The 24,753-nt window shown below is 42.0% G+C and overlaps 1 long non-coding RNA gene across 1 annotated transcript; it reads right to left on the minus strand.

Moving 5' to 3' along the window:
* Nucleotides 1-9,627: 9,627 nt before the first annotated feature.
* Nucleotides 9,628-22,755, minus strand: LOC123840791 (uncharacterized). The gene is made up of 5 exons (XR_008505786.2): nt 21,825-22,755; nt 20,077-20,161; nt 17,750-17,845; nt 13,366-15,839; nt 9,628-12,361 (listed from the first exon to the last, which is right to left on the minus strand). It is a non-coding gene; the product is annotated as an uncharacterized LOC123840791 (long non-coding RNA).
* Between the last annotated feature and the right edge of the window lie 1,998 nt (nt 22,756-24,753).

A 24,753-nucleotide genomic window follows, 5' to 3' on the forward strand; every position in this document is an offset into this window, starting at 1 on the left:
TGTATCAATGAATCCCACCTAACTGGAAAAACCACTCCCATGGCAGCCTGCAAAAGGTTTCTGTGGAGTTAAACTCTGTGGGGAGCAATCAACTCTTCCAGAGAAAGCTGGGATGGGTACGGTGGGGGACAGTTGAAGGCTCCTCAGGGAAAGTAACAGATACTGTGAGTCTCCACCAAAAGTCTGGCTCTGCTTCAACACCGCCCACCCCAGCTTTTCCAGAATCCACATTACATGCTCCCTTGCTCCAGCCACTGCACCAACTCCTCTGTTTTCAGGATTTTTGCCTTGTGTCCTAAAGTTCCAACCTGAACTTCACCAGCATTAGTTGACTGATATTTTACAGAAGGCTTGGAAATTCTTTATCAGTGAGGAGTCAGGTTGAAGTCTTTTTCTTATACCTAATATTCTGAAGCTATTGTTGTTTTGCTTTGCTTTTTTGTTGTCATCCATATATATCTATCATAGAAAAATGTAAAAGCAGATAATAAAAAAGAAATGAGAAATAAAAATCACCTATAATCCTACCACCTACCTGCAGAAACACTAACAGTGTGCCTGTATGGACATGCACGCACACCCACACCTGCACACATTTTTCAGGGTGACCCTCTGCTGTCATCTGCTTTTTCCACTTCCCTATGTTTTATTTTGGGTGATGATTCCTCTAGGTATTTGTGGTTGGGGAGAGCATGGAAGCCAGATTCCAACATTCACCATTCTTCATGCAGACATGCAATTCCTGCTGAGGTTTTCTAAAGGGCTTCACCCCTAAACCAAGGTCTGCTGAGGTAAGGGGCCAGGAGCCTGAAACTGGAGGCAATGCCAGCAAAAGCAACTTCCTGCCGCTCTTCTCCTTCCAGGCTCCCCCCTTCCCCAGACCTCACAGCCGTCCCTCCAAACACAGTGCACTGAAACCCCAGCCCTTTGGAGCAGGCCTGCCCTGCCAAGAATTGGGCACCGAGCCATCCCAGCAGATGGACTGGAAAATAGGTAGTCAACGTTGATTTCCGTGGACAAATAGGAGTATCAAGTGTGGATGTTGAAAACAGGACTCCTAGGTAGGAATTTATCCTTCAACACTCAAATCGAGACAGACAGTCAGAAATCTAGCGGAGGGACAAATTCACTCTGACCCAAGAGGAACACCTGTCAGGTCTTGGGGAAAGCAATACTGAGGAGCGTTCTGGACAGTGAGGCCAAGGAGCTCTCTGGTGGGTTCCCCTCACTTTCTGCAGAATCCCTCTTCCAGCCCAAACAAGCTTGCAGGCCCAGCCGGCGCCTGGTTAAGCATGCCCTTAGGATGCAGAGCCGCACTCCACAGGCTCTCCAGATACATGAAGAGTCCATAACATTTGGGCTGCAGCCCTGACTCCTTATTTGCTATGAAAGTTTATGCAGTCACAAAATTAAACAGGAAAAGCACGTTAGGGAAACGTTGGAAACCTACTTAACTCCTGCCTGACAACAGCAGAAGACCCCAGTGTAGCTGTCAGCTTAGTACTTCTTCCCGCTTGAAGTCACAGCTAGTCCTTCCGGGGAAGTTCCACACGACAGGCCTCTCACACATCGTCAGGCCTGTGTCCTGTGGCCTGGGACCTCCCAGACAGAGGTGAGCTGGCCATGCCTGTAGCAGCCCACTCCCCTCAAGACCCCGTTAGGGCCCTCTCCTGCAGCTGCCCCTTCGCCAAAGTCTCAGGCTGATTTCTACAGGCTCCCATGGGTCGTTTTAAGGTCTGAAAATCCTCACTGAGCCACAGATACCGTCTTCCTACAAGATCTTTTCTTTTACAAAATCATGGCTCAGCGAACTGTGGCCCCAAGGCCAACTTCAGCCCCCCACCTGGCTTTTAAATAAAGTTTTATTGCAACACAGCCACATTCTCGTTTACATATTGTCTATGGCTACTTTCGTCCGATCTGGCCAGAGTCGAAAGGCTGCAACAGAGTCTGCATGGCCAATAAAAGTGGAAACATTCATTAATCTGGCCCTTCACAGGAAAAGTCTGCCAACTCCTCCACTAAACCATTATTTGTATCAACTTGTATTTGTTGTTGTTATGGAAGAATTACTTGCATGTGGCAGAAAAGACCTGAAAGCAGTGGTTATTTGGGGGACAGAAGAATTATGGATAATTTTATTTTCTTCCTTTTACATATGTGTATTTTCTGCAAATGCTATGTGTTTTTTGTAGCTTAGGGGAGAAAAACTTATTTAAGAAAAAGGTGAATGGATACTTTTGCTATGGAGAAAACAGTCTGAGGGAATGGTTGTAGTTGTACAGATGATATAAAACCAGACCAAATTTTCCATTTTCTTCCATGGAGAGTGGTGAATTTCTTAGGGTACCAAATATAGGTTGCAAATCAATGCAGCTCATCAAGAAGCAGTATCCAAGACATGGGTCATGCTTATGAGAAAAAATGAAGAAAAGCTGGGTGAGACTGGTTCTACACGTCTTACCCTCAGTGAGAGAGGAAAAGGAAGAAAGGAGGAATGGATAGAAGTATTGGGGAATGCAGTGCAGTTCTAAGCAAAGTTCAGCAAGGCGGAGGGGGAGTTCTTGAGCCAGTTGCTCATGAGCAGAGCCAGGCACCTCCCAGTGATGGGTGCGCTTTGTTTCCTAGCCACCTCCCCCCCCACCGCCTCCCCAGTCACTGGCTGGGAGCAGGTGGGGTCGGGGTGGGGAGGGCATGGCCTCACGAAAATGCAGGGATGGATTTCCAAGGCCAGCATTTGGGGCCTTGAACCACTACACACCTTACGGTCGGAGAAAGGAGAGCTGTGTCATCATGGTCACCCCAAGGAAAACCATAAAGATTACACACACAAAAGTGGTGATTCTATGAGATAAGTCATTTTAGTTTTTTTACTATTTTGTTTAAGTAGGCTCCACACCCAGCATGGAGCCCAAAACAGGGCTTGAACTCACAACTCTGAGATCTAGACCTGAGCTGAGATCAAGAACCCGATGCTCAACTGACTGAACCACCCAGGTGCCGCAAGATAGGTCATTAAAAAAACCCAATTCAGCATATAAATGAGGTTCCAAAGAGACACTGACTTTTTGGAAACAGCATGAGAGCTCACTAATTCAACCTCCTTATTTTATAGATACGAAGAACGTATTTCAAACAATCCACCCTATAGAAAATAGCCCAATGTCCTATTTCTCAGCAGAGTACATCCTGTATTCTAAGTTATCACTTATTTTAGAGCTTCAGATATTCTGGCATTGGCTAAAGCCATGAGCAGAGAGAAAGAGGTTCAGAGTGAAAAATGGCTCTCAAATGTTGGCATCATTCTTTAGGCATGGGCCCAGATTCATCATGATAAGATGTTCCGGCAGAAGTCAGATGAAAACCCCATCTTTGACTTCTTAGAGGCATACACAATATCAGATGAAAGCTAGATTTTAAAGCTGTGTAGTCTAAACCTTCCGGTTTACCAGATAAAGTCACCGAAGCCAAGGAAATAATGAAGTAACATTTGCTGAGCAGCTACTATACAGAGTAATACTACTCAAAGTATCAGGAGTCCACCAGTGGAAGTCAGTCCTAGCAGCAGAATGAAGGCTGGTCTGGGGGTAGAGAAATCAGTTAAGTGGTTACTATAACCATCCGGCAATGATAGCAGGAACTGGGAATGAAGGGAGACACGTGTTTCCTCGTCAAACAAGAAAGTGCAGAATTCAGGATTTAGGGAACTTAGCAAAGGAAGAAAAAGGTGTTCCCAGACTGAGGAGTCAGAAGAAGGTGAGGCCTTTAGCCAAGAGGGTCAGTAAGAACAGAGTAGGTGAGGACAGAAGATGGAGAGAGAAGAGTAGCTAATGAGCAAAACTGGACTTATCTGGTTTGTGAGGCTGGGGGGACACTGGTGTGGAGCCATGTGGTGAGTGGGTGAAAATTCAAGTCAGATCTCATTAGCAGAGACGGAAGCTAGACAAGAATGGGAGCCTGGGAAATGACAGTGTTTCTAGGGCGGGTGGAGGCACAGGATCCAGCAGAGTGCAGTGGGAAAGAAGCAGGAAAGCCTGGTGCTGAAGGAGCCGGAAGAGAAGAGAGCTTCCAGATTGCCGCACCTGGGCAATAGCGCTCACGCTACGGAGAGCTCAAGTCGAGCTCAAGTCTGAGGAATAATCTGGAGAGATCCCAGAGGCTGCTCCGAACCCAGGCAGGAAGAGCAAAAGTCGTAGTGCAGAGCTGGAAGCAAGCAGATTGTGAGGAAGCAGAGCCTAGCAGTGACAGGAGAGAGCAGTAGAATTGTGCAATAACCACTGGAGAGGTGAGGGTTATAATTGGCCAACCTTGAGTGCTTCTCAACGGATTTTGTTGTTAGGTGCTCAGATTCTTGGGTCTCATCCCCTTATTTCTGCATTCACTCTCATTCCTGACACTTAAGTTTGCCTAATCTGGTCTCTAGGTGACTGCACCCCATAGAATTTGACTGCATTAAGGATTAAATAGGATTTTGTGAGCAAGCCTCAGCACAACTATTTGTAATAACCCGCTCCAAAGAAAGCTAAATTATTCAGGACGTGGTCTGGTTCTGCTTCCGTTCACAAAGGCTTAATTTATGTCTTTTCTGAGCCTGTGCCTTAGAGAAAGGAAGGGATTGCAGTTAAAAGTCTTGTCTATGAGAAAAAAATATATATTTTTAAAGTTATTAGTAAATTGACCTGTAAGTATAGTCATATCTCGGAACTCTGTTGTGTGTGTGGCGGGGGGGGTCTGTGTGTGTGGGTGTATGTGTCTCTCGCTTTCTCTGTCTCTGTCTCTATCTCTTTGACACCCAGGCACCCACACAGTAGATGTTATAAAAGTTATACGAGTTTTTCTGGCTCTTAGACCATCATTATTAAGGAGTAATAATATGGTTTCCAAAACATTTTTGTGTTGGCTGTGTAACAAATCTTAACTGTAAAGATGTTAAGCAGTAACCATTATATTACAAATAAAACTTACACCTGTCTCTGTCTAAAATGTTACAGTTTATTATTATTGTTGTTGTTCTAAGGAAAGGAAAAAGCAACCCTATAGGTATAACCCTTCACAAAAGAAAAATATCATGCTGGCAACTCATTATTTCAGGTTGTTATTATGTTAGATGGTAGCTTCTAGGTATGAGGCACATACCGATAATGACCACATTAAGGCAGAACCTCATTAATAATAGATGAGATCTGATTATATCCATTCCTGATGTTAGTTTAATAACCTGTGGCATTTTTGCAACAACAAATAATTTGAACTTTTTTTGCTTTTTAAAAAAAATCATTCCTGGCACATCTTCGTACCAAGCTGGAGAAAATAGGCTGCTTTTGAATCAAGGAATAATCCCTGACATGGGTCTTTCTAATGCCTTTCAACAGTAAGAATTGATATTTCAAAGAAATAATAATCATCATCTTAGACTGAATTTCTGGCCCCTTAAAGATATTGGGAGAAGGGGTTTGATAATTTTTCACTGTTGTGTGTCATGATTTTGTTGTTGTTGTTGTTGTTTAAGATTTATTTTTTATTTTAGAGAGAGAGAGGGAGAGAGAGAGCACGAGTAGGGAGGAGGGGCAGAAGGAGAGGAGAGAGAGAATTTTGAGCAGACTCCCCACTGAGTGTGGAGCCGGATGTGGGGCTCGATCCCACAGCCCTGAGATCATGACCTGAGCTGAAATCAAGAGCTAGACGCTTAACTGACTGAGCCACCCAGATGCCCCGTGATTTTGTTTTTTATAATAGAATACATCAGCTTCTGTATTCACGCCAGACCCAAATGCCTTGTATTTCCTGCCAGGGCACTTGGTCCAGTACAGTTAAATTCTGTAAGAATTGAACAGATATTCTGCATAAAGTACTTGGTTTGTTATTTCACATTACCAGAAACTTGGTTGCTTTTTTTCTTGCTCAGTTTTTATTTAGTTCTTCACCTCTTAATAAACTCTGTGTGTTAGGCTGACTGACAGCCTCCCACTTAAAGATGTCCATATGTTACCTTAGATGACAAAATGGACTTTGCAGGTATGAATAAGGATCTTGAGATGGGGAGATAATGGCAGATTATCCAGGCATGTCTCCTTCTATGGTGAACGAAGTGCCGGAAGCAGACTGGAATCATGGGCTTTGAAGATGGAGAAGGAGCCACAAAGCAAGGTATACAGGCAGCCCCCAAAAAGCTGAAAAAAAACCCACAAAGAAATGGATTCTCCCTTCACATTCTCCAAAGAACCAGCCCTTCCCACACCTTGAGTTGAGCTCTTTAAGACTCATTTCAAGACTTCTCATCTCCAGAACTGTAAGAGAATACATTTGTGTGGTTTTAAGCCACTAAACTTGTTACTTGTTACAGCAGCAATTAGAAACTAATACAGCCCACATCTGCTCTCCTTTCAAAAGAGAGAGGGGCAGATTGTATGGAACAAAGAAATAAATAAATAAAATCTTAAAAAAAGGAAAAGGAAAATCAATAGGTATTATTACAATCCATGTTTGCTCAAACAAGAAAAGATGGCTTTTGTAAACTATAATTTTCCTGTTGAAAGATAATGCTTGCCTATATAGAAAGTTGAAAATGCAGAACAAAAAGGAAAAATAAACAGCCACTACTGACATTCTGTTCTTTTTCCTTCCAGTCTCTTTTCTATGTATATTTGTATATACTTGAGCTTCTGTTATCAGAATGTGGGAAATAACCACAAGAGACAGATATCTGTTGCTCATTTTGTAAAGAAGGAAACTGAGGACCAGAGAGGTTAAAGTCATTTTGCTCAGTCATACTGCTCATGAGAGTCTGGATTCCAGAGATCTCGTTAACAACACCCCTCTTCTACCCCAGCATATGCTGTGAAGTTACGAAGTGGGAGTAAAACTATAGGGGGGGCGGGGAAGATCCATCCATTTTGATGGAGGCTTTAAAAATCCAATCCTGCTTAAGGGAACCCACAAGGGAACCAGAAGCTTTGGAATGTGGTGCTGATGAACCTCCCCTGCATGAGCCAGTCTTCCTTTTTTCTAAGCTGATTCTCCTAACAAGCCAAAGGCTGGGAAAACATTAGTTAGATGTAACTGTTACTAAGATGAGATGCATAAATTAAAATCCCCTTTCATACCAGCAGCCAAACTGCCCCCATTCATAGAGCTGAAGGGAATAGAGTCTTGTCTTTTTCTTTTAGAGAGGGTGGAGAGGGGCAGAGGGAGAGGGAGAAAGAGAATCACAAGCAGACTCCCTGCTGAGCACGAAGCCTGATCTCACAGCGCTTCAATCATGACCTGAGCTGAAAACAAGAATCAGATGCTTAACCGACTGAGCGGCCCAGGTGCCTCCCTTCCTTCCCTCCCTCTTTCCCTCCTTCCCTCCTTCCTTCCTTTCTTCCTTCCCTCCCTCCCTCCTTCCTTCCCTCTTCTCTTGAAATTCTCCAGATAAAACCTTTCACATTCATGCATTTTATCTGTTGTGTTAATAATACTATACTACTCTATTTTGTTCCACTTAAATATATTTGCTTTGTCTTTTCAAAAAGAACTTAGACAGGGGCGCCTGGGTGGCTCAGTTAAGCGTCTGCCTTTGGCTCAGGTCATGATCCCAGGGTCCTGGGATCAAGTCCCGCATTGGGTTCCCTACTCAGTGGGGAGCCTGCTTCTCCCTCTGCCCCTTCCCCCTGCTTGTGCTCTCCCTCTCTCTCATGCTCTCTCTCTCAAATAAATAAATAAAATCTTAAAAAAAAAAAAAAAGAACTTAGAAAGGAAGAAAGAGGAGGCAGGGAGGGGAGGAGAGAAGAAGGGAGAGAGGGAGGGAGAAAGAGAAAAAGAAGGCTCATTGAGCTCTATGCAATGAGAAAAATTGATTAACATGCTCTCATAATTTTTGCATATTGGTTTCATCCATAGGCTCCTTTTTTATTCTTAGTCATTAAACATTTCTATTTGTGCCAAGCAATTGGGAATTGCTTGCATTTAACAGTTTCATGCCTCGTGCAGTCAGTGATGTAGGAAAAGTAATGTAAATGAAAATAAATTGGGTATTATGCCCAGTAGGAAAGCACCCCAGCCTGTATCCCACCTCTAATGCACTGCCTAAGCCGCAGTGCAGAACTTCTAATGCACTGTAATTTCCTCTTCATAACGTGCAAAATACAGCCTCCACTAATGGTCAATTTGAAGGCTATTTCATAAACGGAGAGAATATCCGCATCCCGTGAACTCCTTGGGAAGCTGGTGTCCTCTATGAGTTCTGGCCACGACATTCATCCTGAAGGCAGTTTGGAGAGAGAGACAATAGCCAATAAAGCTAAATCACTCAAGAGACAGCAGAGAGCTCTCCTCTGTCCCTGGGTGGTGGAGCTGGGCCGTAGCCAAAGCTGTTCTATCTATTCAGAGTGCAGTTGGCCCTCCTTCAAGATCATTTCCCCAGTAAAGCGGGGAAGGGGATATGGGATTGGAACTGAGCTGAGATCCCTGACCCCTTTCACACAGAGTCGATAGCCACAGAAATGTGCTGCCCACATTTCTCTTTATTCCATGTATCTATTGCTCACAGTCCCAGGGCTTGCCTGTTTCAGAACAATCTAACTACATGGTTATAGTACATGAGAGATTTGCTCATTCTTATGTTAGGACCCAAACCCAGTGATGATATGGTGGCGATGGCAGAAGCTAGCTTTGACCGAACACTTGCCACACACCAAGCACTACTGAAAAAGCTACGTATCTTCTCTCTCACTTAATTCTCAGATCAACCCTAAGAGGTAGACACTATTTACAACCCCTGTTAGCTATACTAGAAAACTGAGGCACAGGGGGGATAAAGAACTTCCCCGAGACAACAGTAGCTATTACATGGAGGAGCCAGGATTTGAACCCCAGTTGTCTGCCTCCAGAGTCATCAGCCAGCCTCCCTACTGCCTCTTTGACACCTAGTTTTGCTAATTCTCACAGCAACCCCCAGGACAGGTAATACATGATGAAGACACATGGCCTTGGCCAAGCTCACTCAGTCTCACATTTGTTTACAATTCCACGGGGCACTGGTTTTGCAAACATTTTTCTTCTGCTGAAGTCTTCCTAGAAGTGAAAATTTATAGGAAGCTTGGGGCCAAATAAAACTTTTCAGATTGGTGTGAGAAAAGGGAGAACGCTGCCACTCTCTGCACCCCCACTTCGACAGGGGGACAACATCCTCTTTGTTCCTGTCAAAGCATTTATCATAATTGCCAATTATCTTATGTCACAATTTGATACTTATTCATTGACTATTGGCATAACCAGCCTGTAAGTGCTATGAGGACAAAAACTCAGTCTATCTCACCCGCCACTGTACGTCGAGCACCCGGCCACGCTCCAGGCACATGGTCAGCATTCAGTAAATAATTACTGAGGGGCACCTGGGTGACACAGCTGGTTAACCATCCGACTTTTGGTTTCGGCTCAGGCCCTGATCTCAGGGTCTTGGGATCGAGCCCCGTGTCCAGCTCTGCACTCGGCGCGTAGTCTGCTGGAGATTCTCTCTCCCTCTCGCTCTGGTCCTCCCCCCGCTCGCTTGCTGTCTCTCTCTTTCTCTCTCTCTAAAATAAATAAATAAAATATTTAAAATAAATAACTAAATAAATAATTAATTACTGGGATGTACAGCTGAGGTCATAGTTTTTTCCCCAAATCTCATTATGGAGCAAATCAGGACAAAACAGAACTTCCAAAAACTGGAGAGCAGCGGGAAATGTTAAATGAGGTTTTCAACTGATTGAGGCTTTCGTCGATTTCTATTGCTATAAATCACTTCCCGGGGCCCTGGGTCTAAACTGTTGCCGCTGCCGCTGCAGGGGGGAGAGAGAGAGTCGGTGAGGCCAGGGTGTGGCTCGGCTCTCAGCCCACTGGAGCCCCGAGGAGCAGGAAGAGAGGATGAGCCATGAGCCCAATGAGCGTCTTTTAGGGAGGTCGACAACTACGCTGATGCACAGAGGGGTTGTTTACTTCTTTTAATTTGAAAAGTCTACCCACAGCCTACCTGGTGAATTCCCAAGAGAAACTAAAGTAGCATGTACTGAGACATTTCCGTGTTCCAAAGGTTTCTATCGGGAAGTTCTTCTAAAAAAGTAGAGGAACCATTAGAGTAAAAGTCAATAAATTTGGCTAGATCAAATAAAGACGTAAAATAGTCCAAATAAAGTGAAAAAAGAAATTAAAAAAAATATTTTTAACAAGTTTGACAGACGATATTAAAAGATCACCCCGATTAATAGAAAAAAGGCTCAGAGTCCATAGACAATTCTGCAATGGGATGAAAAGACAATTCTCCAAAGAAGGAATACAAATGGCAAATAAATATAAAGCTGTTCAATTTCACTGCAAAAGAACTGTGACTTAAAACCACAAGGCAATGTCATTTTTAAAGTCAGGTTTATTGAAGTATAATTTATGTACAGTAAAATTCACCCTTTTCAAATGTATAGTTCAGTGAGTTTTGACAAATGTATAGTCGTGAAAGCACCAGCAAAATCGAGATATAGAACATTTCCATCAGCCCTAAGAAATTCCCTCAGATCTCTCTCCTGTCAATCCTTCTCACACCCAAACCCCAATCCAACTTTTTTCCCTGATAGTTTTTCCTTCTCTGGGATGTCACGGAAATAGAACCATACAGTAAGCTGCCTTTTGAGTCTGGCTCAATGTCTTTTTCAGTCTATCACATTTGTTAAGATGTGAAAGGTAACAATACTGGTGGTGAGCATGCTCTGACAGAGCTAGTGTGTGGATAACTGGTATAACCTCTCTCGGGTGCAAACTGGCAATGTGTATCAAGATCCCAACAATATCAATGCGCTTCAATCACTAATTCCATTTCTTTCTTACTTGCCTATGCTTCCAGTGTTAAGACACCCCCTGACAAATGTCCAGACTCGTGTTACAACTTGATTCTAGAGCAAAGAGAGATGGTTCCATCCCCTGCATCAGGAAGTGCTCTTTTGTTGGCCTTTCTCCACAGAGTAGGACCTTCAAAGAAACCCAGCAGAAAGCACTCGAGCTTCTAGGTTAACATTCTAGGAAACGTTACAGAAAACTTCGGAGGCAGAAAAACAGCAAATATTTTTTCCAACAAAGAGGAGTTTGCTCATTATCTTCCCTTTTTTATTTTTTTCCTTGTCCTTTGCACTATCTACCAGAAGCTCTTCTACTGCATGCACAACATATAAATTCTAGCCATCCCAATGATCCTCTGGAAGAGGAAAATAAGGGAAGAAAATTTTCTTTTAGATAGAATTGTCCTTGTTTTGCTTCAGGCACATTAGTCATTAGCCCAATGATGTCACTAGCTAGATCGCTGGGCTGAGCAGCATAAAATGACCACACAAGTTCAATGAAGGCAGATAGCAAACCCCCATGTTAATTATCAACCATCCCAAAGAGAGAGTTGAAGAGAAACTCATGTCAAGGAAAGGGGAGGCCCGATGCACATCATTAGTGCTCAGGGAGGAATTAGGCCCATGTAACTGCTTTCAGCGGGAGATAGGACAGCTCTCTCCCTTTCAATATACATATTCAACATCCATAATCTTCAGGATTCCTGAACACTCCTTCAAGAATCCCAGTTATTTCAGCAATAATTGCCAAACATCACAGCTTTTGCCAACACTCTGGCCCCGGTTTAGGGAAACACTGTTGTCGAATTTAGATTCTCACTCCTTCTCATCTTCACACTTTTCTCGGGAGCACAGTTCACAGGAGGTTCACTTATAAATGTGTATGGAAAGTCACAATGGACTGACAAAGTCAACAACATCCCTACAAGTGGCCGAGCTCAGCAGAAGCTTTCACCCGTCATCTATGGTCATCTCTTCTTCCTAATGAGAGCATGGGAGGTAGAAAATGTAATCCAGGCTGGGAAACACCAGTCACAATAGAGGTTGTGACATACCTGTTCTTAGAGATGATAAGAATACAAACGAGGCCCATCCATCTTGGATTGCTTTGAGGCTTTCCTGTTTTAACCATGGGGTTGGTTTTGAGAGTTTGCTCATGCCTATGATTTTACATAAGGTAAGTTTGGGTTACTCTGAAGAAATTGTCCTAAGTAACCAACTAGACAATGTGTCCCATTCATGTGATGGGATTATTCAATCCTAGAGACAATTGTCCATGTAGAATAGGAAGCCTATGAGGTGAAAAACATAGCATCTGTTCATGAATCTTCTTTCCTTAATACTGAGGACCCACTGGACCTTCTGAATGAATATGTCTCATTTCATTTCAACTCAGCCAACCTACCTTGGCCCCGAGCAGAACCCATAAATCCACCTATAATTTATTAAAGACCTTCATGGCACTCCATTCAACCAGTTCACTCAGCAGGCTCTTTTAAAAAATGGTCCCGTCACTGGAAATGAGAAAATACAAGTCAGGGCCACACTAGGTTTAGAGTGACTGAGTTTAAATGTTTATGGACTTAAATTCGAAGTGCATCTTGTCTTGATACTGAAAGGGTGAATAGCTCTGCATTTAGCCACAACTGATGGAGTAGGTGTCCATGGATATTTCTAAAGGAAGGCTGAACAGAATTTCATTCACAACTTTCCCTTCATTCAAGGAGCCCTCAACTTCTAGAGTAAAATTAAAAGCAATAAACGCTCAGGTTTTTGGTAAAATTGCAGTCTTTATTAGCACTTTTTTTTTTTTTTTTTTGGTATCTTGAATCCCTTTAGAAAGAAATGCTTCATGAGCACACCATGTGGAAACAACCCCACTGTTAATGTGTTGCTACTATTCTGTGTGTAATATATTTTTACCCAGGGCCAGCAAAAGAAGAAATGATGCACAGATCTCTTTAGGGGAAGGAGGAAGGAGGGAAACACTGAGAAGACACAATTTCCCATAAAAAAATTCTCATCTAGTACCTGTAGATAACTGAGAAGAGTGTCTAACAATATGGGGAAAAAGTCTGAACCTTCACTGAACTTGGTATCTTCCAACCTTATCAGGGTAGCCAATGACAGAAGTAGAGGGGCCCCTCAGATTGAGAGTCAATGCACTATATACTAGGCACTGTGCTAGATGTTATCACATCCATCATGGCCACATGCAAAGGGCCCACACCTTTGTAGAAAGAAGACTTGGCTACCCTTTGCTAAGCAGAGAATGCCACAGGACCTAAGGTGAGAGGCCCCCAGGATTGGGAGGCAAAGTGTCAGAGACCAGGTACCCAACAGTGCAGCTAGCACTGGCTGCTAATTTAGAGCAATCCCTGATATTCAGAAGAATTTCCAATGGCTACAGAAGTTCAAAGAGATGAAATGCAAGCTCAAGTTCGAGGAGAGCTTTTGAGGCAGACCACACATGGTTACTAAGGTCTTCTCGACACTTCCTTAGTATGATATTCCTTACCTTGACAGTATTACTGTGGTCCCTCGCAGGACAAAGCCAGAAATTAAAATTTGTCAGGATCCTGAGAATGAATCCACATCTTACCTGAAACAAGCTAAAGAAAATAATATATCAAACTGAAATGCCAATTTTTTTTTCACAATGAGAAATTAATATCAAAGGGAATGTATAAGGTCCATTCAATCATTGCTTTCTGACTCTGTACAGAGATCTTTATGAATAATCTACTAAAATATACCTAAAAACAAGTAATAGTGGGGTGCCTGGGTGGTTGAGTTGGTTGAGCATCTGACTGGTTTCAGCTCAGGTCATGATCTCAGGGTTGTGAGACTGAGCCCTGCATTGGGCTCTGCGCTGGGTGTGGAGCCTGCTTAGGATTCTCTCTCTCCCTCTCTCTGCCCCTTTCTGCTCCCCGCTCGAGCACTCTCCCCACCCCCCAAGAAAAAGAAAAAAAAAAACCAATTTGGTTAAACAATAAAGAGAATTTATTGACCCAAGAACTCAAAAGGACTGTGGTAGGGAGTGTTCCAGGTAAGACTTGATCCAGCAGTTTAATCACCAAGGATTAAATTCCTTTCCATCTATTTGCTCTATTTTTCATCATACTGGCACCCTCCTAGGATTACTTCTCATGGCTACAAAATGGCTGCTTGCAGCAATAAGATGTATGCATATTTTTAAAAATTCAACTTCAGTAAAAGAAGGATGGCTTCTCTCTCCAGCTATCAAACAAAGGTCCTAGACTTCATTTTGATTGGGCCAACTTAGGTAAATACCTGTCCATGAATATCACTGTAGCCAGAGGATTGGTTTAGGCCTAGGTCAGTGTCCATCCCTGAGTCAATCACTGTGACAGAGAGTATGGGTTTATGAGAATTGGTTTATGGTTGATCTCTGGAGTTAAAGGATGGTAATACCACCCAAACTACAATACAATGCTAATCAGTATATACGGGATGGGATGGATGCTTGGTGGGCAACTAATTGTATCCACTGTAAGAAGCCGTACCATACTCAAAGGTTTGATTTGTGACATGGAATCAGAATGAAGAAAAACAGATACACAAATGCTTGATGGTATCAAGATAAATAGTAGGATTCACCCAACTTTCTACATGGATTTCCCTTTTCTTTTTTTAAATTAAAGATTTTATTTTTTAAGTAATCTCTATACCCAGTGGGGGTCTCAGACTCATGACCCTGAGATTAAGAGTCACATGTTCCACTGACTGAGCCAGCCAGGCAGCCCTCCACATGGATTTCCTTACTAAGGATTCTAGAACATCTTCTGACTAACTTATGATTCTATCAAAGAATGAGTGGAACAAAGAGGCAAATACTGTATGATTCCACAGACACGAGGTATCTAGAGTAGTCAAATTTATAGACACAGAAAGCAGAATGGTGGTTGCCAGGGGCTGAGGAGAGGGAATGGGGAGTTATTCTTTAGTGGGTATAGAGTCTCGGTTTCGCAAGATGAACAAAGTAATTCTGGAGATGGATGGTGGTGATGGTTTCACAACAGTATGAATGTCCTGAATACCATTGAACCATACACTTAAAAATGGGAAAGATGTTGGGCGCCTGGGTGGCTCAGTTGGTTAAGCGACTGCCTTCAGCTCAGGTCATGATCCTGGAGTCCCTGGACTGAGTCCCGCATCGGGCTCCCTGCTCGGCAGGGAGCCTGCTTCTGCCTCTGACCCTCCCCCCTCTCATGTGCTCCCTCTCTCTCATTCTCTCTGTCTCAAATAAATAAATAAAATCTTTAAAAAAAAATGGGAAAGATGTAAATTTTGTTATGTGTATTTTACCACAATTTAAAAAAAAAAGGAATAAATGGATCCATCAGATGAGTTATGAGCATCTCTTGCAGGCCTTGGGGTTGAATTTAGGTATCTCCACTCTAAAGTGTTATGTGCTTGTTTTTAAGTCAAATTATGAAAAAAACAAGTAGTATTTCTCTGTTGCAAAAGAGGGTCAAACACTACAATGACACATAACGATGAAAATGTCAACCTTTGGGCTCAAGGACCAGGTTGGAGGCAGTCCCCTAGTCTCTGGCCATTCCGAGATTTCAGCTAAGTGTGTCCTGCTTCAACTGGCATAGCTGGAGACAATTTAAGTTGTGTTCTAGGAGAAAGACCCCCACCCCCACCCCCAGTGCTCTGCCACCTCATCATTCAATAATAGCTGGGAGGTGACAGAGATCCCCTGGCCCAGATGCTCTGAACACAAAGCCCAGCTTCACCAGTGTGAACAACATTCCATCCTCAGTGGCCGTCTTCTGCGAAGTTTGCATCATGAGCATCAGTGCCAAGCAGCAGAACCTCTGGCTCTCTCTGCGAGGCCAGCTCATTACTGGACTACCTGCGAGGAAGTTGCTGGAGGCATCCAGTAGAGAAGCTAGTTTGTCTCTCCTCATAATCTTACATCCAAGTGCTTAGAGGAAGCTCACGATAGTCCCTGAGCACCGGCTGAAAACAGATTGCATTTCAGAAACAAAATAAGAGGATGGAGCAAAACCAATCCTCCGTGGCAGAAGCTGCACTTCCAGGGGCCTGGGAAGAGAGCTGGGGGCGGGAGAGGAGGGAAAGGGAGAAGGAAGTCTGCGGAGTGCGAGGGCCCGATAAGGTGTGAAAGCCACGTGACACTGCAGTGGGCCTTCAGTCACCTCAGATTGGGGAATGGGGTTCTGCAGAGCTCTTGATTACATGGACTCTGATTTCTTTACACCATGTGATTCCCGCATATCTGATCACTGAACTCTAAAGACGCTATGCGGGTACTCAGTTGGAGTTCAAAAGCAACCACAGATACTCCCTTCAGAGAATATTTCTACCTAAAGGATAAATTTATGACTAAAGGATACATATTTCACTGGCTTAGTCATTCCTTTCTTTTTTTTAAGATTTTATTTATTTGAGAGAGAGAGAATGAGAGACAGAGAGCATGAGAGGGAGGAGGGTCAGAGGGAGAAGGAGACTCCCTGCTGAGCAGGGAGCCCGATGTGGGACTCGATCCCGGGACTCCAGGATCATGACCTGAGCTGAAGGAGGTCGCTTAACCAACTGAGCCACCCAGGCGCCCCTAAGCTGGCTTAGTCATTCCTATAGAATTAAATACCATCGTCTGTCGGTGGGTTAGCATTTCCTAAAGGAAGGAACAAGTCCCCAGAGAACAGCAAGACATCAGCTAGGGATGAGTTCCTGTTTTGTTTAGGTTTCATAATGAGTGAGCAGCTTAACACCTATTATGGGGGTGGTTATATATTATTATTTGTGATGTGGTAACAGTGTTTTGGGACTCTATTAAGTGTAGGACATTGTGGTAAACTCTATATATACATCAGCTCCTCTAACCCTTAAAACACAGTATGGTCAGTATCACGCCCAGTCTACAGACAAAGATATCAAACTCAAAGTATTGTAATTTGTCCAAGATCACATAGTTAAGAAACAGTAGATCTTCTGTCTGAGCCAAAAACAAAACAAAACAAAAAAAACCCCTCATATTTGTAATGATTGTGGTTAAATAGACCTCTGTCTTTGTTGGACCAATGAAGCTTTGGTGGGCATTCTATACTTTTAATACTTCTCCCAGACAAAGATGAATGATGGAGAAACAAAATTTATTCTTTAGGCAAAACAGACCAAAACTTGAGGTTGCATAATGTCCCCTGTGAATGGTGATAGCCTGTCTCTTCAGGAGAGGAAAGGGATGTATTCTGAGAAGTAAATGAGTTTCCCTGTTTTCAATTTTGCTTGTGAAGCCTACTTCAGAGGACTATTGCTGGCATAACATCAAGATTAAGCAGGGGTGGCGCACCTGGGTGGTTCAGTCCGTTAAGCCTCTGACTTTGGCTCAGGGCATGATCTTGGGGTTGTGGGATCGAGCCCTGCCTTTGGTTCCATGCTCAACTGGTAGTCTGCTTGTCCCTCTCCCTCTGCCGTTCCCCCTGCTCGTGCTCTCTCTGTCTCAAATAAATAAATAAAAATCTTAAAAAAAAAAAAAAAAGATTAAGCAGGGGTTAGCAGACCCAGGTTCAAATTCAACTTCTACCACTTCATAGCTGGTCAACCTTGGTCAAGTCACTTAATTCCGAGAGCCTCAGTTTTCTCATCTATAAAATGGGCATCATAATAATGAAAAATTATTAGCTTCCTTTTAATGTTAGCTATTTGAATAAGCATGCCATTGCTCTTTTAATTTTCACTTCTCTAATGACTACTGATGTTGAGTATCTTTTGATGTGCTTATTTGCCACTGGACATCTTCTTTGGAAAATTATCTATTGAAATCTTTTACTCATTTTTAAAAATCAGGTTGTTGGTCTTCTTAGTATTAAGTTTTGAAAATTTTCTAAAAATAAATTCTGGATACATACCAGGTAGAGGTGAGGTATGGAACAATTGGAACTCTGATACATCACTGGTGGGAATGTAAAATGTTACAACCACTTTGGAAAACTGCTTGGCCAGTTCTGAAAAAAATTAAATACATACCCACAATATGACCCAGCCATTCTAGTCCTAGGTTTTTACCCAAGCAAAATGAAAACATACGTCTAAGCAAAGACTTGTGCATGAATTTTCATAGCAGGTTTATTGGTAATAGCTCTGAACCAGAAGCAACCTAAAAGTCCATGAAGAAGTGAAAGGATAAATGAACTGTGGTATATCCATACCATGGAATATTACACGTCCAGGAGTGAAGTACTGATATATGCTCCAACATGAATGAATCTCAAAATAATGATGCCAAGTGAAAAAAGCCAGACAAGAAATAGTATATATTATACAATCCCATTTATACACAATTCTAGAAAATGCAAATTAATCTATAGTGAAAGAGGCAGATCAGTGATTGCCTGAGAACAGGTGGAGGGGCATGGAGAGGTAGAAGGGAGAAAATACAAAGGAGCACAAAAACATTTTCCGGGATGGAGCGCCTGGATGGCTCAGTCCGTTAAGTGTCTGCCTTCAGCTCAGGTCATGATCCCAGGGTCCTGGGATCGAGTCCCACATCGGGCTCCCTGCTCGGCGGGAAGCCTGATTCTCCCTCTCCTCCCTGCTCATGCTCTCTCTCACCATCTCTGTTTGTCTCTCTCACAAATAAATAATAAATAAAATCTAAAAAAAAAAAAAAAAAAGAAACTTTCCGGGATGATGGATATATTCACTATTTTCATCACAGTTATAGTTTTCCAGATAAATATATGTATACAACATAATTGTATATAATTTTATGTATCTATCAAAATGTATCCAAATATGTGTAGTTTATTATATGACAATTACGCCTCATTAAAGCCTTAAAAATGTCTTTGCTCCCAATATTCCCCTGGCCTTGTTGCCCCTGACACAGAGGAGGGGCCTCCGGCAACCACGTGTATACCACACAACCCGACCTTCCTGGCCAGAGCTGGTCCATCTGACACTGCAGGTCACTAAAAATGAGAAATATGAATGTTTCTAGACAAAAGGTCCATGATTTTCTTTTTCTGAGGTCCCTGGAGTTGCCTGGATCTGGCCCATCCAAAGACTGGTTATTTTAATTCTTAGATTTCAGGACTCAAGTGTCCCATGAATAAATTCCTTTCATGCTAGCTAGCTGGGGTTGATTTCTGCTTTCTGCAACCCTGGGGAAGAAATGAAATTGACATTTAACTCGTGGCACTGATATTTCTTATACTTTCAATCACAAATAGCCACACTGCTATTTTATAAAAATAGGGTGTTGAACTGGCCGTGAGTCATTCGCCCATCCCTTCATTTCACAGACTTTTATTTGATGGCATACTACATGCCAGGTGCACAGTACCAACCATTTTCACATCTTCAAATTATGTAACAGCCTGTATAACAATCTCATTTTACAGTTGAGAAGCTCAAGTTCAGAGGGACTCAGTTACTTGCTTAAAGTCAAAGAATCCTTAATAGGCACTGGATCCAATCATTTTGAGTCCAGGCCTGTCTAATTTCAAAGGCCACACTCTGCCACATTCATTACCCAGCTGTGTTCCCTGGTTGTGGTCAGCCCCAACATCAACAGTGTGCCCCTGTGTCCAGGCACCAGCTAGTGACTTTTGGAACCAGGGACCCAAGATGCTTCCCTGATCCTCTCATGGCCAACAACAGTGTCAAGGCATGGGAGCTCTGGACGGGCCTTGCCCCTGCGGGCCTCAGTGTCTTCGGAACAGATGAATGATCTACTCTAAAAGGCAGGAATAATCGGAGGATCCTTTTTTCCCCGGTGTTGCTTTCTGTTACCTAGTCATGAAACTGACTCCTCAGTAACAAACGAGCAGCCAAATCCTGAAAATAAAAATGGTCATCCACAACTATAGGAAATGTCCAAGGAATGGCACCCCTGTCCACAAATCAAAAGATAACAGGGCTAGGATATTCTTCCTGAGAACCCATGGGAACTTTGCACACGTAAAAAAAGCTCAGGTTTGAAGCTGAGCTTTTTTTATACCATTGCTGGAAACACCCCTCATAATTTCAGGAGCACAGGTTCAAGCTAAAACCAGAGACCTCATGATACTTTCTTTTCCTCAGGGAAGTAAGTCTACCAGAGTAGGAGAAGATTTTCATTTTCAATTTGAGAGATTTCAGTATAGTTTAAATGTGTTGCTCTTGAATTTAAAAATACAGTAAAAGATGTCTCAATAAAAAAAATAATAAAAGGGGAAAATCCATAGATCTTCACCTTATATATTCTTCCTTGTCATCAACCTGTAGAAATATGAAAGCTGCCCAGAGCTCATGTGCACTGGAAATCATCATGGTGACATCTGGAAGAGGGAAAATGGATGCAAGCATTCAATAACCTGGTAGTATGAACATAGCTTTTGTTATCATATCCATATGGTAAAAATTATACACACGTTAAACATATTTCAAACACTAATAACATAGGGTAATATTTACAATTTGTTAAATTATAAAAATAGAGTACAAAGACAGGTATTCAGTTTGACCCTGACGTGTGTGGTGTGTGTTTACGTGTGTGTGTCATGAAGAAATATACCAAAATATTAACAGCAGTGATATCCGAGTGTGGGTAAAATGCCTTTCTTCTTTTATGTAGTATCATTATTAAAATACATATATGCTAGGGCGCCTGGGTGGCTCAGTTGGTTAAGTGACCGCCTTCGGCTCAGGTCATGATCCTGGAGTCCCTGGATCGAGTCCCGCATCGGGCTCCCTGCTCAGCGGGGAGTCTGCTTTGCCCTCTGACCCTATCCCCTCTCATGTGTTCTCTCTCTCAAAATAAATAAATAAAATCTTTAAAACAAAAACAAAAAACAAACAAACAAAAAATACATATATGCTAAATGTAATGTGGTATTGTCAGCAGATAGGATCCTGGAACAGAGAAAGCATATTAATGGAAAAACTTGTGAAATCTCAGTAAGTCTGTACCCTAGTGAACAGTAAGGTGCCAGTGGCAATATCTTGCTTCGATAATTGTACCATAGTTATGAAGGATGTTAACACTATGGAAAGCTGAGTATATCTCTGTACTATCATGCAGTTCTTTTATTAATAAAATTATTTTTTAAAATAAAAAGCTTTTAAAAATATATATATGGCAAGACGAGAGGAACAACGGTGACAGACAAGCCATTCTTCTTTGTTAGGACTGCATAATTTAGTATGTATAAAATGTTTTATTTTCCAGATGTGTCTTGTTCTTCCATCTAGACTGTAACTTTTTATGGCCAGTGCTCTCCCGGCTCCTCTGGATCCCCCAGACAGCACTGAGACCAGCGCTGGGCTATGGATGTGCAACCAAGATCAACAGGTTCGTTGACTAGTTGACTTGCCCTGAGAAAAGACACTAAAAGGGACACCAAAAATCCACTGTGAATGCTGCTTTTTTCCCATTTTGGCAAGTGCTGATAGCTCAGTTCCAAGTGCATTTTTGATGAACAAGAGAAAATATTAATAAACTAATTAGTTCGAAACATATGAAATGGCATTTTTAGCTAAAGATATCTCATATCTGCATTCATATGTTCAACTTAAATAATAAGTCTTTTACATTAGTCATTGAGGGAGGGCATCAGAGACAATACCTAACAAGTCACAGTGCACACTTTAACGCAATCATTATTTCCATGAGTTCCTCTCCTACAGGGCTTGCTACTTTGCACTCTCAACTCATACATTCTCTTCTTCTCCAAAAGTTACATGAGCAACAAAATTCTCCCCAGGAGTTTGGGATAAATTTCTAAAACACCAATTCAGGAACGCCTGGGTGCCTCATTCGGTTATGCGTCTGCCTTCTGCTCAGGTCATGATCTCAGGATCCTGGGATCGAGCCCTGAGTTCTGAGATAGGCAGCAAGTAACTCATTACTATTTTTTTAAACCTCAGATTTATAATTGGTTTATCTTTTGCTTTTGAATGTAAATGAGAACAGATTCGAGGTAACCCTTCTAAAGGCCTTACATTCACACTCACTCACTCCCTTGCATCCGCAAATGGTCTCTTGAGTGGGGGAGAAAGAAGCACAGGAAGAGCCAGGGCTATGGGACCACGCGCAGTGCTGGCTGTGTTCACGTGGGACACGTCAGCAGAGCATCAGCCTGTGCGCACCTGCAGACAAAAGGAGGTTGAGAACCACTGTTACGAAGGCTTAGCAACTGCCATGTGTCCCAAATTCAGAACTCAAGAGTCTGTTTAACTATTTCACCACACACAAGACGTTTATTTGACAGGTATATGCAACCTGAGATCTGTAAGGGTATCTCTTGTGCTATGGCCATATTCACTGAAAGCAATGCTTTTTAAACTTTTTTTGTTACTAGAGAATGTTTTTTCTCCAAACCCAATCTTACAAAAATTCTCCCTGAGTGCCTACTGTGTGCCAGGAAGAGCTATATTACAGTCATTAATAACACAGATGCTGTCCCCATGCACAAGAAATTAGTTGTGTAGACAAACAATAAGTCAGGCAGAGAGTAAAGAATTATCAAGCGCAAAGCGTCATGAGAGAAATGAAGAGGATACCGGGCCAGGGGGAAATCTAATCAGATAGGGAGATCAGGGAGGGTTTCTCTGAAGCTTTAAGTTTAGGCTGAGACCTAAAGGCCGAGGAGAAGTCAGCCAGGCAAAGAACAGGAGATGGTGCACGAGGCCAAGGACAGTTCTTGAGGTTGGCAAACGAAAGTGTGACCTGGTGCTGATCTGCAGAACTGGGCATTTTCTCCCTGGTAATGCTGAGAGACCCAGGTAAACATTACAGAGGGCCTACTTTGGATTGACAGAGAATTGGAAATTCTGGGCAGTGGGTGTCACTGAGGGTCTAGGAGGTAGGGGAGATGAAGGTACTTTGAGAAATATGAAGATGTTGACATTCTGTAAGAGATCGGAGAGACCCCATGTTTACCAATGCAGACACTTTATTGTGTTTCCTCCTCTGATGTCTTTGCAGAGATCTGAATGCCTCTGATCCATCACAGGGACTCGGAAATGTTGAGCAGATTTCGCTAAAATCTGGAGGTGCCTGGAATAGAAGTGCAAGTTCACATCATCAGGATTATATCATTTCTTAGAAGACAACCATCATCTATATAACAACAAACGGAGCCTAAAGCAGCACTTTATTCCAGTACTTTTCTATGATTCCATCCCTCAACTCGGGGAGTATTGTAAAATCTGTGATAACTTGCCATGTCCCACATACTATCCACCATTACAATAAATCAAGGTTTCATGTTTGTAATTTATGTCTCAGCACTTAGAGAATACCTTGCTAGTTATTTTAAATAGATAAATCAAATCAAAACTTTGTTAATAAAATATTAGAAATGTCATAAGACCTCTGATTTATTTAAAGATGTCTAACATTCTTGATCTCCATTTATTTCAAGTTTTAAGAAGAAAAATGGTTAGCTGGATCATCCTGCTCTTATTTTTATTCCTTAATTTAGGAGATTACATCTCAGCTCTAAAATCATTTTTAATAATGAGATATGCAATTTTTAACTGTGATGTTTTTTAAAAGAATAAACATGATTAAGATTAATTCATGCAGTCCCAGCTATACTTGAATAATGGATTAGTCTGTATAGCACATTTGATTCATGTCTGATAGTCAAGCTTTTTTATTTTAGTTGCATCCATATACACAGAAATTTACTCCTTTGTTTGCTTAAAAGCCAGAACTGCTTATGTAATAGAAGGAAATGAATATAGACTGAACACTCCTGGGAGTACATTCCAATTTCCCAGATTACCAATTGTATATATTCACAGAGAATGATAAGGATACACCAAGTTAACATTATAAAACAAAGAGCGGAAGGTATTCATGGATTACAGAAAGGTTCTTTTCAGAAGTAGAGTACCAGAAGGTAAGAATTAAATAAATGAGAAAAAGTAAGTAAAGAGGGCAGCAGAAAACTTTTCAAAGTGATGGATGGCATAGAATGTGGTGATGGTTTCACAGGTGTATACTTATCCCCAAACTCCTCAAGCTGCATACATTAAATATGTACAGTTTTTGAATGTCAATCATCCTTCAATAAAGGGGTTTTTAACAACAACAAGTGAAAGAATTAAATAAATGGAAGGCAATGAAAGGAAAAGACAAAATCTGGATAAGCATACAGGAGAGGAATGAAAGGGATACTTTCCTTTTCTAGCAAAGAGTTACGTCCATACCAGATCTCAAGACAGAAATCGATTATGCATTTTTGGTGCCAACTTACTTATATTTTCCATCAGGGAGTATGAGGGGCAAATTTTTGTCGTTGACCTTGGAAATAATCACCAACATTCTTCACTTACTACTTGAATGATTTTTGTCCTCTTTGCATTATTGAACATATATATTTTTGATGCTGATGAAAACTCAGGCAAAACAACATAATGGAGCTAGTCACTGTTTTTACAACTTCAAAAGGGCCAGCAAAAAGACCTAGTCTGGCATCATCTTGGTGGGCCTGTTGATTTTTTAGTATTTGCCAAATAACCCTATTAAGTGACAACAACGTTGAATATAAAATTAACACTTATTGTAAATTGAGAAATAATCCATGATAGGAGGTTTTTAAAAAGGCAAAAGAAAGCTAGCAGTTCCTAAGGATATTCCTTAGTATTGGCTAGACTTAACAAAGCATAAGAATTGGGGGAAAAAACTTACCTAGGCTCAGCAACTAATAGCCATGTGATCTAGAAAAACTCAGGAGCTTCAGTTTTATCATGTACAAGGTAAGAGTATTAAACAGTGTGATCTCTTAGGCCCTGTTTTAGCTGTGAAGTCCACTATGATTGACCACCCGCCACGACACTGTTGCCTTCCATTGAGTACAGAGCCTTATAACTTCCAAGTGTGCTTAAATGACAAATTATGGGCTAGTTTAAGAAAACACCA

The sequence above is a fragment of the Mirounga angustirostris genome, unplaced genomic scaffold, assembly GCF_029215605.1.
Source record: "Mirounga angustirostris isolate CCGP_5_RB_7025 unplaced genomic scaffold, mMirAng1.0.hap1 SCAF_15, whole genome shotgun sequence".
In the NCBI taxonomy this organism is placed as follows: Eukaryota; Metazoa; Chordata; class Mammalia; order Carnivora; family Phocidae; genus Mirounga; species Mirounga angustirostris.